Source organism: Chenopodium quinoa, unplaced genomic scaffold, assembly GCF_001683475.1.
Source record: "Chenopodium quinoa cultivar QQ74 unplaced genomic scaffold, ASM168347v1, whole genome shotgun sequence".
Classification (NCBI taxonomy): domain Eukaryota; kingdom Viridiplantae; phylum Streptophyta; class Magnoliopsida; order Caryophyllales; family Amaranthaceae; genus Chenopodium; species Chenopodium quinoa.
Genome location: NW_018743331.1, coordinates 5,752,011 through 5,766,137, shown reverse-complemented (window position 1 = coordinate 5,766,137; position 14,127 = coordinate 5,752,011).

Sequence of the window (14,127 nt, the reverse complement as noted above, 5' to 3'; positions counted from 1 at the left end):
AACTAATCTCTGCGTTGTACTTGCTCAACCAATCCATTCCCAAAATGACATCAAAGTCACTCAACCTAAACTCAATGAGATATGACAAAAACAGTTTTCCTTCGATTTCAAAAGTGCATATTTAAAGGTCTTGTTACACTTTACTACCCCACCCGTAGGAATAGCTATAGGCAAATTTACCTCATCTACGATTTTCAAACAGTTTGATAATTTTGAAACAATGGCCTTTGAAATGAAAGAAAAAGTTGCTCCGGAATCAAACAAGACTTTAACAGGAATAGTGTTAATAGAAAAGGTACCAACGATGACATCTTTCGTGGAATCAGCCTCATGCCTCCTACTCATTACATTCAACTTTCCTGCAGCTCCACCTTTCTGTTGGTTATTTCCATTATTATTGTTGGTTTTCGCCGCTTTCTGCTGTGCCCCCTTGTTCCCAGAATAGTTGTTGCTTCCCTGAAAGTTTCTCTGAGCCCCTCCTTGATTATTGCCCTGTTTGTTTCCATTGGGATCCTTGGAAAAACATTCATACTCCCTATGTCCTAACTTGTTGCAAGCATGACAGGTAAAAGTTTCCATCACAATCCCTACCAAGGTGATCGTTCTTACACCTCTTGTAGTAGAAATGCCTTGCTCCTCTGTTATTTCTTTGGGTAGAGTTCTTAGCTCCACCATTAAAGTTCCGACCACCTTGGCGATTGTTGCCTTGGAAATTATTGTTATTGTGGAAGTTGTTGTTATTATGGTGGTACTTTTGCTTTTTGAAGTTATTCTGGTTACTTTGCGGGTTTCCAGAGTTCTGTCCCACCTCTTTTCTCTTTTTCTTTCCTTCCACTTCAGCTATCTTTTTCCTTTTCTTTAATTATAAGCATATAGGTGTGTAGATCTTCCATACACTTCATCCAAGGTTTCAAATACTTGCCCACGTTGCTTTAACTGCAAATCGGTAGTCAATCCACTCTCAAACATCCTAGCCTTAGACTTTTCTGTAGATACAGACTCTGTAGCGAACCTCGACAGTTCAATAAACTTGGCGTAGTATTCAGTGACCGACATCTCTCCCATAGCAAGATTAGAAAATTCCTCATCTTTTTATTTCTATAAGAAGCTAGGGTAAAACTTGTCACTAATCTTCTCCTGAAATATCGTCCAATTGAATCCAAGTAGTGCCTTAATGGTAGCTTCATTTTGCTGCCACCAAAGGTTAGATTCACCCCTGAGGTAATAGGTAGCATAGCCTACTTTTGAAGTTTCCGGACACCCTACTACCCCAAACAATTTCTCAAACTCTCTCAACTAGTTTTCCAGTATAGTTGGATCAGGCTCTCCTTGATAGGTTGGTGGATTGCTCTGCACCACCCTCTTAAATAGCTCTCCCTGAGCATCTACATTATTGGTTGAGTTCCTTGCTAATTGTTGGGCAACAGCTGCCAAATACCTCACAACTTCGCTTAGGTCTCCTTCATCGTTGTTGTTACCACTCCCTCCTGCCATCTTTCTTCGCCTGAATTAAAACAAAGGGGTCTTTATTAAATACGGTCTTAGCTAGCTCTCAAGTTAGACACCCATCTAACTAGATAATACCCTTGAAGCATACACATTAAATTTTAAGCTAACAAATTAGGGTTGTAAAAGTTAAAATTCCCAAAATTTGCAGCTTTTTCAACCAAATATTGATTGCTAACCAACCACACATTTAATAAAGCATCTCATTAATAAAAAAATATAATTCCCATTAATTCCCATAGTTTAGAAATAAATTATTGGAATATTTGTGAGTAAGAAATGGCTTCTTGGAGTAGTGATACGAAATGAATGATTTGGGAACAAAATGAATTATTTGTTAATAAAATGAATTAATTGACAAGGAAATAAATGATATTTTATTGCTAAGTAAGGAAATGATTAGAATATTTAAATAAAATGAGTTTAAATAACTTATGCAACTACATAAGTTTACTGACTCACTGTGGACATGCCACTTATTGCTTTACTGAAACTGAAATAATTAAAATGCGGAAACGAATCTAAGAATCCTAAAAGAAATGAAACTACAAAAATCTAGTCTTTTCGAACAATATCTTTCTTGTTGGTAGATTGTTTGTAGCTTCCAGGATCGAATTCCGGGTCATCTTCTTCCTCCATTGGTTCAGGTGACTCTGGTTCTTGCTCTACTTGGGAAAACTCTTCATCTTCCTCATCGTCAGATGAAATGTCAATTATAATTGGAGTTGGAGGTAGATTTAGATTTGGAACTTCCATAATGGAACTATCAACAGTATAGTTACTCTCATCCATTAACTCTCCTTCCTCTTGCCCTCCGTTTGTTCCTGCTTGATTACCCTGAGTGGGAGAAGAATTTCCTGATCGATTGCTCGTGGAAGGGGAATTATTCCCTGCTGGATTATCATAGTAGTAATTGGGATATGAAATGTGTAAGTGCTCGCAATGATCTTTCTCAACTCTAACGAGGTAAGAAAGTAGGTACCTATAATCTAGATACCACTAGCCACAACAGTCTCTGTACTTAAAGTAGTTTGGGATATCCCTTGGTAAATAGAAATCAGAAAATTTTGCTTTGACAACAAGGTATGGGGGTTCATCCAAAAGACAGTGAATAATCATAGTAGAAACTCGATCAAGAAGGTCATAGTGCTTGTCTCCTAAGACATCGCTCATGTGGGAACAATAGAATCTGATTTTCTTGACATAGTCAAACGGATGTTCATTGTTTTTCTTAATTAGAGTACCAATTTGGGAATGTTTTCTAGGAAGAATCGGCATCTGGTAAAGGAAAAGGCTTAGAAAAGAATTCCCTTCCCAGAGAATTTAAAAATAATACAGTTCTTGCATGAATTAGGTTCAATGTTCATCAAACAATTTCACTTATTCCTAATCACATAATCACATGCTTTCAATTAATCAATCCACATGATCAAACATCACAACCTAAAATTTAATTCATAGAAGAACAAGATTATTACTAACTTATATGCCCAAATTCTTTCCTACCCAAGCTCATCAACATGCTTTTAAAAGCTTTTAATACATAATACTTACCTCAATCCTTGCTTTCCTGCAAAATGAACAAATTGAAAAATATTTTTGACTCTTCTTTGAAATAAATTTTTCAAAAATAAGCTCCGAAAAAGGCCCAAATATTTGGCCACCATAAAAGAAATATTCGGACACCTTATTTTAAAAATAAATAAATAAATAATTCGGTCCTCTTAAAATAAAAGTAAAATAAAACAACTCACTTTTTAAAATTACTTGATTAAATAAACACTTGGCCAAGTTAAAAAAAAAATATTTTAAAACACATTTTTGGCTTTAGTGGTAATAAAAATCTCAACCAAAGCTCCCAGATACCACTTTGTAACACCCTAAAAATTCCTTTCCTTTAACATACCTATTTTGCCTTTTTTAAAATACGAAATAGGAAAATCTAAGACATTACCGCCACCGTGAAAACGGCTAAGGCAAATATCAAAGACACACAGCAGAAGACTTTCTTTAAAACCATTCAACGAATCAACTTAAAAAGTTAAACCAAATGAAAGTAAAATCAAACCAAAGTAAAACAAAGTCAACCTTCAACTTTGAACCACTGTAGGCCCTTTAAACCAAACAATACTGAAAACCTTTACATTAGTCTCATGAGCATAATAAAATAAATAATATTCAAAGCAATTAAAACACATCACATTCCTATGGAAACTAAGCATGATTCGCTTTTCACTCATGCCCCTCATGAAAATGCTTCATCACCTAAAAAACTTCTCTCTACTTGTCCCCACTACTCGCCATTAGAAATGGGTCGTCGTAAGGCCAAGGTAAAGACAAGGCCAAACAAACATACAACACACAGTCAGCAATGCTAAGTACATAAGCGTAATAAAAACACACTAACATTCTTTCATCCTATCATCACACAACTTACCTTGTTGCACCTATAACCAAGCATACAAGAAATTCAACATTTAAGTAGACAAAGACCAATGTCCATTTAATTTGATTACGCATCGAACAGGTTTCCAACCAAATCCCTGCCCCAAATAAATTGAGGTAAACTACACCGGGAGCTAATCGAGTAAGCAAATGCCACATGAAGTGACTGGATGTCCAGCGCATAAAATAAATAAAAAGGAAAATACAACGTCTTACTCCCAGTAGAAGTTATGGTCAAATATAAAGTCGCATAACTCCCCCATATGTTCATACTCGAGGTATATACGTTCCAAGAGTTTTGGTGCGTAATCACTTTCACTTTACGCTATTTAAATATTATTAGACTTGTTGATGACTCTCAACCATAACACAATCCAACATTATAATCGTTCAAGCAACAAAACATACCAATTTAAATTCTTAAATAATTATTGACCACATAATAATAGTTGAACCCTTTTTAATCTACCTCGGTGTCAAAGACACCTTAAACACATAATGTGCCGCAAATCCTATCCCTCGGTGTTAGAAACACCTTAAGTGCACATAGCCACCGCAATATAATTTATTCCTGTGTACTAAGACACTTGATAGCTCAATTCCCATGCTTAAAGCATCAATAAAAATTATATGAACCATAATAGAATTTACTTTTCATATTCCAAACCAAATTAACCACTTAGTTTAATTAAACATACTCTCAATCATGCTAATAATAAAAGTGTGGTTCATATTCAACATGCCAACACAATTAATTCCAACCATCGATTCACCATAAATAATTCATACTTCACAATTCATTCACCAACATCAATCATACAACGAATTCCAACCAACACCTATCATGACACTACTTGAAATTAATTTATCAAAGCCTAGCGTGCTTCTACATATTCAAATAATTACCAAGTACGCGAACGTACCTTGAATATGATCTCAAAATCGTCACGACTAAATAAAATCACTCACTTGGAAATCTCCTACGATCCAAAATTACAAAGAGGCATTAATACCTATGCAATATAAATTTCCAGCAATATATACACTCTTTAAATCACTCATAAACCCTCTAAATTAAGCTGAATATTAATTTAAAACCCTTACTTTTATTCCCAATTAATGGGTAATTAAAAATCCTTTCAAGAAACTTAATTGTAGCTTATATACAAAAATTCCAGCTTTATTAAATCATCTAAAATTGCTGTAATTGTGTTTTAAAACACTTATTTTAATAATTAAATCACCCATAAACAATTTTCATCAATGTACATCAACTTAGAAACCTAGGGTTTTTAATTTGGGGCTTTTTAATTCAAAACCAAATCTGAAAATTTATAAACATCATACTTAAAATCAAACATCATAAAAATCATCACACAACCCAAAATCAACAATTAACTAAGGCTAGTTTAGGATTTAAAACAAAAGAATTTTTTTTTTATTTATTTTTTTTGTTCGGACACCAATAACCACGACACCACAGCAGGGCTGCTGCCGTGCACCCGCTGGTGGTGCAGCTTCTGTCACTGGCGTTCGCTGGTGGCGATGGCCGGCGGCGTGTGGTGGTGGCCGGCGTGTGGTGTGAAGAAAATAAGGGGAAGGGGAAAGATAAGAGAAAAAGAGAGAAAATAAGAGGAGAGAGAAAGAGAGTGTTACCTTGGGTATTCTCCACCTTGGGCAAAATTTAATTTTCCAATATGATGTGTAATTATACTTCCTTTCTAAACCCCTCCTAGACTTAAATTCCCTTTTTACCCTTAATGATCTCTTTCCTATTCAAACTAACATTTTGACTTTCCTTGAATACATTGACTTTAAAAATTACCTTTTTATAAAATTATATGCCCCAATGATTTTAAATTATAAAATAAAGTATTTCCAAAATTATTAAATAAATAAATTGGACCTTTAATTTAAAACTAATACTCTTTAATTTAGTAAAACATCATAAATAATTCATTTCGAATTATTTAAATACTTAAAGAAATTTTATTTAAGTTAAAATACGTATAAAAATACGGGATATTATAGGCAAAGAGTGCTAAAGAAAGGGTCGCCTCTGTTCTAGACCGAGCCATGTATGACATATGTAAAAATGAAGCACTGACCCATGATATCCTGCATTCATAGGCAGAGGCCAACTTGCAGGTAGGAATGGCAACGGATCGGAGTCGGGTTGGATGGAGCTCCACCCGCATCCACGTGCTTACTCCATCAGCTTCAGCCGATCCAGCCGCCACCCGCAAAACCCATCACCTGCAGCCGATCCATCCGTCATCCGTGGGTGAAACGGGTGGATCGGATGCTTAGCGGATGATGATTATAATTTTATTTTTTGTATATACATAAAAATTATTACTGGTTATTATTACATGTGTTGGCTATATTTTTAACAAATACATCAAAATTATCAAGGTTAATAACATCAAATTTAATAATTTTTAGAAATATATTTAAGAACTACTAGAGTATATAAGGTAAAAAATAAATTTATATCGAATGGATGCGGATCGGGTGATATACGGATGACGGATTGGGTGATGGATGGAACGGAGCCCTACCCAAATCCGACCCAATCCGTCACCCACCCTTCGCTGTCAAAATGAGAACTTCAAGCGGAAGTTGTCCCACCAAGAGACGCAGCTGAAGAAAAAGTTTGAGGCCAGGGCCGAGGAAGAAAAGAAGAAGCCGATCTCTGACAATGAGGTCGACTGTGTCACCCGGATGAAGATGGCCTGGAAGGTGTTGTTTCCTCGTTTTGACGAAGCCACCGATGCGCTTAACAAGCAGAAGCTACAGCAGGAAATGAAGGATGCGCCCGGGGATGAGGATGTGGCTGAGAATGAGGGGCTCGAGCATCGCGAGGAGCATCCGGCTAATGTAGACGGGCAGCCAAATGATAATGAAGAGGAGCCCTACCCTAAGCAGATTAAGCTTATGCTCTTTTCTTTGGCTTGATGGCCTAATAATCATATTTTCGGCCTCCGTGCCGAGTAACTTTGTCTCTTTACCGACTATGGAGTAGAGTTTAATCAACAATTTTTTTTTTCTTACTTTACCGATTGGATTATCCGGTTAACACTTTCTTTTGACCGACCATGGGGTCGGTTCTTTATTTGAATCAGCCGGCCATTAGGTCGGTTTTATTTCTGAATTTTATGTTCTTAAATTTTTTTTATGCATGAATTAGACTAAGTATATAGCCACTTTGTTCTATGCATGCGGCTTTGCCATTATACCGGATGTTCTTGCCCCAGGACGGCTGTTCGCTTGGTTTCAAAAAGTGGGTTGATTGACTTAGGAATATTTGATACTTGAAAGTGTATGACTGATTTCTAAGTTAATCAATCACTATGGTGATTGCCCCAAACGGGTAAGCTTTAGTAGCAAATGGCCATTGGCCATAATAAGCCGACTTGGACGCTAAGTTTTGGACTTAACTTAAAATTTTAATTCAGGCAGCCTGCAATGCCTCTGAGTAATAGCAGGCGTTCAAAAGTGTAACCATCGAAATGATAGTATTTTAATCTAAACGAAATAATAGCCAGCTACCGGTTGTTATAAAACAGGTGGTAGGTTAAGCATTTAGGTTCCATATTAGATTATTCAAGTCAAACAGCTACGAACTAGTCATTATCCAGACAGTCGGTTGGGCCGTTTGTTTTAAGTTTATAGAGCAATGTACCACCCAAATGGGAGATGCTCTTTGCAACGAATTCACCCGGATGCCGGATGTCTTACTCTTGTTAGAGCAGACGGTTGGTTTTGAAATTATCGCCTGCACATTGCACAGGCAGTGTTCCCATAGGGTGACATTTCTAATAATGCCAAAAATAATCAAAGTGAAAATAAAAAGCAACTTTTCATTGATAGGCTTTTCATTTACAAAATATTTACAAGTCTTAGAAGTTGTACTTTTTTAAGTTGTCTACATTCCAAGTTCTGGCTAGCTTTCTGTCGTCTGGTGTTTCCAGGCGGTATGTGTCACCTCTTACTTCCTCATAGATCCGGTAAGGGCCTTCCCAATTGAGCGTCAGTTTACCGTGCTCATTGGCCCTACCGATTGCCTCCATTTTCCGCAACACAAAGTTCCTTACTTTCAAGGGCCGTTTGTGTACTCGTTTGTTGTAGGCTCTAGTCATTCTCAGACGGTAGGTCTCATGGCGTAAGGCGGCATTGCCCCGGCGTTCAGAAAGTGAATCTAATGCAACCCGCATGGCCTCCCAGTTTGCCTCATCATCATACAACATGACTCGAAGAGTCGGCTCATAAAGCTCGATAGGTAAAACGGCTTCAGCACCGTATAACATGAGGAATGGGGTTTCACCGTTTGCCCCTTTTTACATTGTTCTGATGACCCATAGGACATGAGTTAACTCTTCTGCCCAAAGACCGCAAGCTCTTTCAATTTTCTTCTTAATGTCGTCTGAGATTAGCTTGTTGAAGGCTTCAACCTAGCCGTTTGCTAGGGGTCGGCCGACTGAGGCAAAGCATTGTGAGATCTCTTGGTCTCCCAGCCAATTCTTGAAGGTATGCGTCTCAAATTGAGGGCCATTGTCAAAGACCATAGACATAGGTACCCCAAATCGGGTGATGATGTTCTTCCAAATGAAGGAGATGATATCCTTTGTCTAAATACCTTTGACCGCCTCTGCCTCCACCCACTTGGTGAACTAGTCAACAGCAACTAAAATATACCACTGTCCGCCTAACGCAGTTGTATACGAACCTAAGATATCCATGCCCCATTTGGCGAATGGTATTGGGCTTTGAATGGCCGTCAGATCATTGGCCGGACGGTGGATGAGCTTGTCGAACCTTTGACATTTGTCACACTTCTTCACCAATTCCATGGCATCTTCCTCAAGAGTGGGCCAGAAGTACCCTTGTTGCTCGATCCTTTCTGCTAGAGCTGTATCGCCTATGTGTGAGGCGCAAAAGTCCGAGTGTAAATCTTCCAGAATCTCATGCCCTCTTTCTGGGGTGATACACTTCAAAAGAGGCAACATAAAACCCTTTTTGAAGAGTTTTCCATTATGGATCTCAAAGTTGGCCGCACGCTTTTTCATTGTAACCATTTCTAGATATGTATCCAGTAGAGTGTCGTCTAGCAAATAGATGCAGTCCATCCAGGTTGAACTTCAGTCAAGTACTCCAATGGGATCTTCTTCAATAATTTATTTTTCCGTCACTTCCCAGAAGACTGGCCGAGGTGTATCACAAGAGGCGGATGATGCCAATTTTGACAGAGCATCCGCCTGGTTGTTTTATAAACTGGGCACCTAACTTAGGTGAAATTCGTCAAGTCTTCCAACCTCTGTTTTGACCGCCTGCAAGTATTTGATCATAGCCGGATGGATGGCCTCATAGTCACCATGGTATTAGCTAACAACCAGTTGTGAATCAGAGCAGGCGTCAATCTTCCTTGCCCCTGCCGCCTTACACATGCGTATACCGGATAGCAAGGCCTCATATTTAGCCTCATTGTTTGAGGCTTGGAACTTGAACCGCAGTGCATATTCATATTTATCCCCCTCAGGAGACTGACATATTATCCCTGCACCACAGCCATTCATGGTAGAGCTCCCGTCTACATACACCTTCCAAACCTGATTAAGATTTTCTAGTTCAACCGGTCTTGTCATTTCAACAATGAAGTCAACGAACGCCTGACCCTTCACTACCTTCCTTGGCTCAAAAGTGATTTAAAGACTTTGCATTTCAATAGGCCATTTGAGCATCCTATTTGATGACTCCAAGGTTGTCATTGGCCGCTTAAGAGGTTGGTCTGTGTAAACGACCACCGGACGTGCCAAGAAGTATGGCTTCAATTTCTTGACTGTCATGAAAAGAGCAAGGCCAAATTTCTCAACCATGGGATACCGGAGTTCAGCATTTCGAAGAACATGGCTAATGAATTAGACCGGGAGCTAGATGTCATCTCTCTCATCAAGGAGGACAGCACTGAGGGCATGATCTGAGGCAGCTAAGTACATGTACAACGTCTCCTTGGGCAAAGGGCTAACAAGCCTTGGCAAAGAGTGTAAACGTTCTTTCAACTTTTGGAAGGTCGCCTCAGCATCATCCCCCCATTCAAACATGGTCTTCTTCCTGATCGCTTGAAAGAAATAAAGGAACTTGTCACCTAACCGGCTGAGGAATCTTCCCAATGCCGCCAGACAACAGGTTAGCTTCTGAACTTCCCTTACAGTGCGGGGTGACTTCATATCAATGACCGCCTGTATTTTCTCTAGATTGGCCTCTATCCCCCTTTGATCAATCAAAAATCCGAAAAACTTCCCAGACTCAACACCAAAGACACACTTCTTGGGATTGAGCATGACCTTGTGCCGCCTAAGTGTGGTGAAGGTTTCTCGGAGGTCCGCAAGATGGTCCGTCTGTAGCTTGGATTTGACTATCATGTCATCAATGTACGCCTCTATGTTTCTTCCGATTTGATTAATGAAGACCGTATTAACCATTCGTTGGAAAGTAGCAGACGCATTTTTCAAGCCAAACGGCATCACAGTGTAATAGAATAACCCCCTGATAAGTGACGAATGCGTCTTCTCTTAATCTTTCTTCCACAAGGGTATATGATGAAAGCCTGAATAGGCATCCATGAAACTCATCAAGGCATGTCCGGCTGTAGAGTCGACCAGAATGTCGATCTTTGGAAGCGGATAACTGTCCTTGGGACATGCCTTGTTCAGATCAGTGTAATTAACACACATGTTCTAGGTACCATTCGTCTTCTTCACAAGAACAACATTCGAAACCCAATCTGGGAAGTGACATTGTCGAATGAACCCGGCGTTTAACAACTTCTTTACTTCGACGGCTACCGCGTGACTTTTCTCCTCGCCGTGATTTCTTTTCTTTTGCCTAACAGGCTTCTTTTTTGGATCCACGGCGAGCTTATGGACAGCGAGGTTCGGGCTGATGCTTAGAATCTCTTCTACTTCAAAGCCAAAAATGTCCTTAAATTCCTTCAACAGATCGTGCAAGTTTTCCCGCAGCTTTGCAAAAGCAACGTCCCAACCTTTACAATTCGCTCCACACGTGTGCCATCTAGAGCGATGTCAATGTGTTCACCAGCCGGCTGGGGATGGAGATCATTTGACCATTCCCTGGTCAGTGACTGTTGTTGCTTCTCTTTGTTGACAATCACCAGCTGGTCGTCCTTTCTCTTCTTGCCGCCTGCTGGTAGGGCAGACTCAGGTTCCTTGACATCGTCAAGGTCTATTGGCTCCACTCCCTGGCCAACTGCCATGGGCTTGATGTCCGAGAAATAGCACTCTCGGACCGTCTTCTGGTCCCCATTTAGGGAGCCAACAACAGAGCCATCGTCTCTTTCAAACTTCAGCATCATGAGGGATGGGATAGGCCTTAGATTCGTTCAAAGTTAGACGACCTATTATCATGTTATAGGCGGTCAGCTCTTCTACGACCAAGAATCGAACGACCATATTATGCCCTTTCCCTCTCTCTCCCAGCCGGATGGGCAGATCAATGCGGTCGACTGAGTGCACAACTCCACCCCCAAAACAACCCAAGGGGTGTGAGACCTTGTGCATGCTGCCTGGCTTGTTCTTCAGCTTGGACAAACAATGCCAGCTGATAATGTCAGACGAGCTATCTGTGTCAATAAGGATCCGGCCAACCTTTTGATTGGCCACCTTACATTCAATGACAATGGGGTCATCGTGCGGCCGGCGGACTTCGCCACGGTTCTTTTCAGAAATGATGACCTTAGGAAAGGTGTCGGTAGACGTCTGGCCTTCATCGACCGAGGTGACGTCCATTTGTCTGACATGGTCCTTGGTGCCTTTGATAATTGGGCTCCCACAGGCAAAGCCGCCTATAATGGTCCAGATCATGTCCGGATTAGTGTCCGAACCGCTATCAGCCTTTGCTGACTTTTTTTACGGCTGCCTGGGATCCGTCTTCAGGGTCACCCTGGACTTGAGGATGTAGGACTTCAGCACCCCTTTATCAGTTAATCTGTCCAACAACTGCTTGAGATTAAAGCAGTTGTTGGTGTCATGGCCAATATCCTCATGGAAATGGCAATACTTGTTTTTGTTCCGATTTTTGGCCGGACCCTTCATAGCTGCGAGCTTCTCAATAGTCACTCGGTCTTTTATCTCCATGAGGATGGAGTAGAAATCCTTGTTAAACTCGTACTTGGGGACATACGGTTTAAACTTCCTTTTTATTTTTGGACGGCTGATCAGAGTCCTCAACCGCCCAAACTTCTTTTCTTTTCTTTCTCTCTTCAGCTTTTTGAGCCGGCTGACCTTGTCGACTCCCTTTTTGTTTGTTGGACTTCTTTGATTCCGACTGCTTGCTGGTGGAGCAGAGTTCGGTCACTTGTATATAAGCTTCCACCTCCATCAGCGCCTCTTGAAGAGTGGCGATTCTTTTCTAGATGAGATCAAACTGAAAAGTTGACCCGTCTTTCAGACCTTTGAAGAATTCTGTATATGCAACATCGTCAGATAGTTCTTGGATCTGGGTTCTCACCAAATTGAGCCGCCTGACATTTGAACGGAGCCCCTCCCTGTCTCCCTATTATACCGCGCATAAGTCAAGACTTGTCTTTTTGGCGAGTATATTCATGGAGAAGTTAGAGTCAAACAAGAACGCAAGTGTCCTGAAATTGTTTATGCACCCAGGCGGCAGGTAGTCGAACCACTGTTGGACAATGCCCTTCAGTGTAGCTGGGAAGCATCTACACCATGCGGCATCATCCAACCCCTGTAAATACATAAGGTTGGTGTAGGCCATCAGGTGGTCTTCAGGTATGGTGGTGCCGTCATAGGCTCCAACTAAGACATTCTTAACCTTAGTCGGCTGTGTCGTCTCAGTTATTTCCTTGGAGAACGCAGAAGGTTGTTCACCACGTTTTAGCAGACGGAGCTGCCAGTCCAGTGGCTAGACTTGATATGCCGCTGACCCCCAAAGAGGGCAGGTTGTTGATATGATTGGGCGAACGGCCTATATGGTTGTTGGGGCACATACAGGACCGAGCCTATCATGTGAGGACCTGTATGGACGGACGGGCTGCCTGACAGGTTCTCCTGTATAGATTGGGAATACCTCATCGAGGTATTCCTGAAGTTGTCTGGCATAGTCGACGTTGAAACCGAGTCAGACAGTTGCTTGTTTCTCTTTTGCTCAATGATAAGTCGAGCATTAGAGTAAGTCTTCTTGCTGCCATCCGGCTCAGTATACCGGATGGGCTTCCTCTTTCCCTGGTCTGGGAAGCGGAACTTGGACCAATCGATAAAAGGCCTGCCCCCCCCCCATTGGGATGTGGAGTGGGCTGCCTCTCTTTCACCGACTTAGCCTTCTAAAAGTGGGAGGGCCTCTTTGCCGACTGACCCTTGTAAGGTCCAGTCGTTTTCTTGGAGATCAGGTCCTTCATCTCCCCCTTAAAGCTCGTCATGAATTTCATGAACTCTTCTCGGGTGATGTGAGCAGTCTATCATGCCGCCTAGGGCTGGCCGGTTGACTTACTCGGACCCGCCTGATCAACGCCCCGTTCCCTATTATCCTTGGAACGAATGCGTCTTGTTTTAAAAGATCCATCTTTGGTCGTGTATACTTCAACCTCTTGATCAAAATCTGTATCATGGTCCGAGTGGACCTTTGCTTCTGGACATTTGTCCTCAGGAGACAATACAGTCTCTTGAGAAACCATCTTAAAGGTACTTTCCCCATAGACAGCGCCAAATATTTTGGGGATTTTTATGTGTCCTGCGGGAGAGTTACGTCACCAAGACTAGGTCCTTGCTGGCTGTACCTGCAAACAAACGGAAGCTCCAATTGTTCGGAGTTCCGCCTCCGACGATCAAGTTAGTACGTGTTCGGAGTAAAAAGCGGAAAGTAAAGTAGATCTTCTCGGATTCCGAGATCAAGTGTTTTCTTTGTTGTAAGAGAATTGATTGTGATGTAATAAATAAATGTGTCCCCAAAATGGGATAAATCTCCCTATTTATAGGGTCATTGATAAATGTGCCCTTACCTAGGTCATTCTGACCTAGATTTGGTGGATTGTGCCGCTTTACGACTTTCTTGGAAATTGGACCCTAAAGACGTCATTCCCTGATGAGTATCTGTATGCCACGTGTCAAATCCAGGTGAATCCATTTGGACTCCTTTAGGGTGACA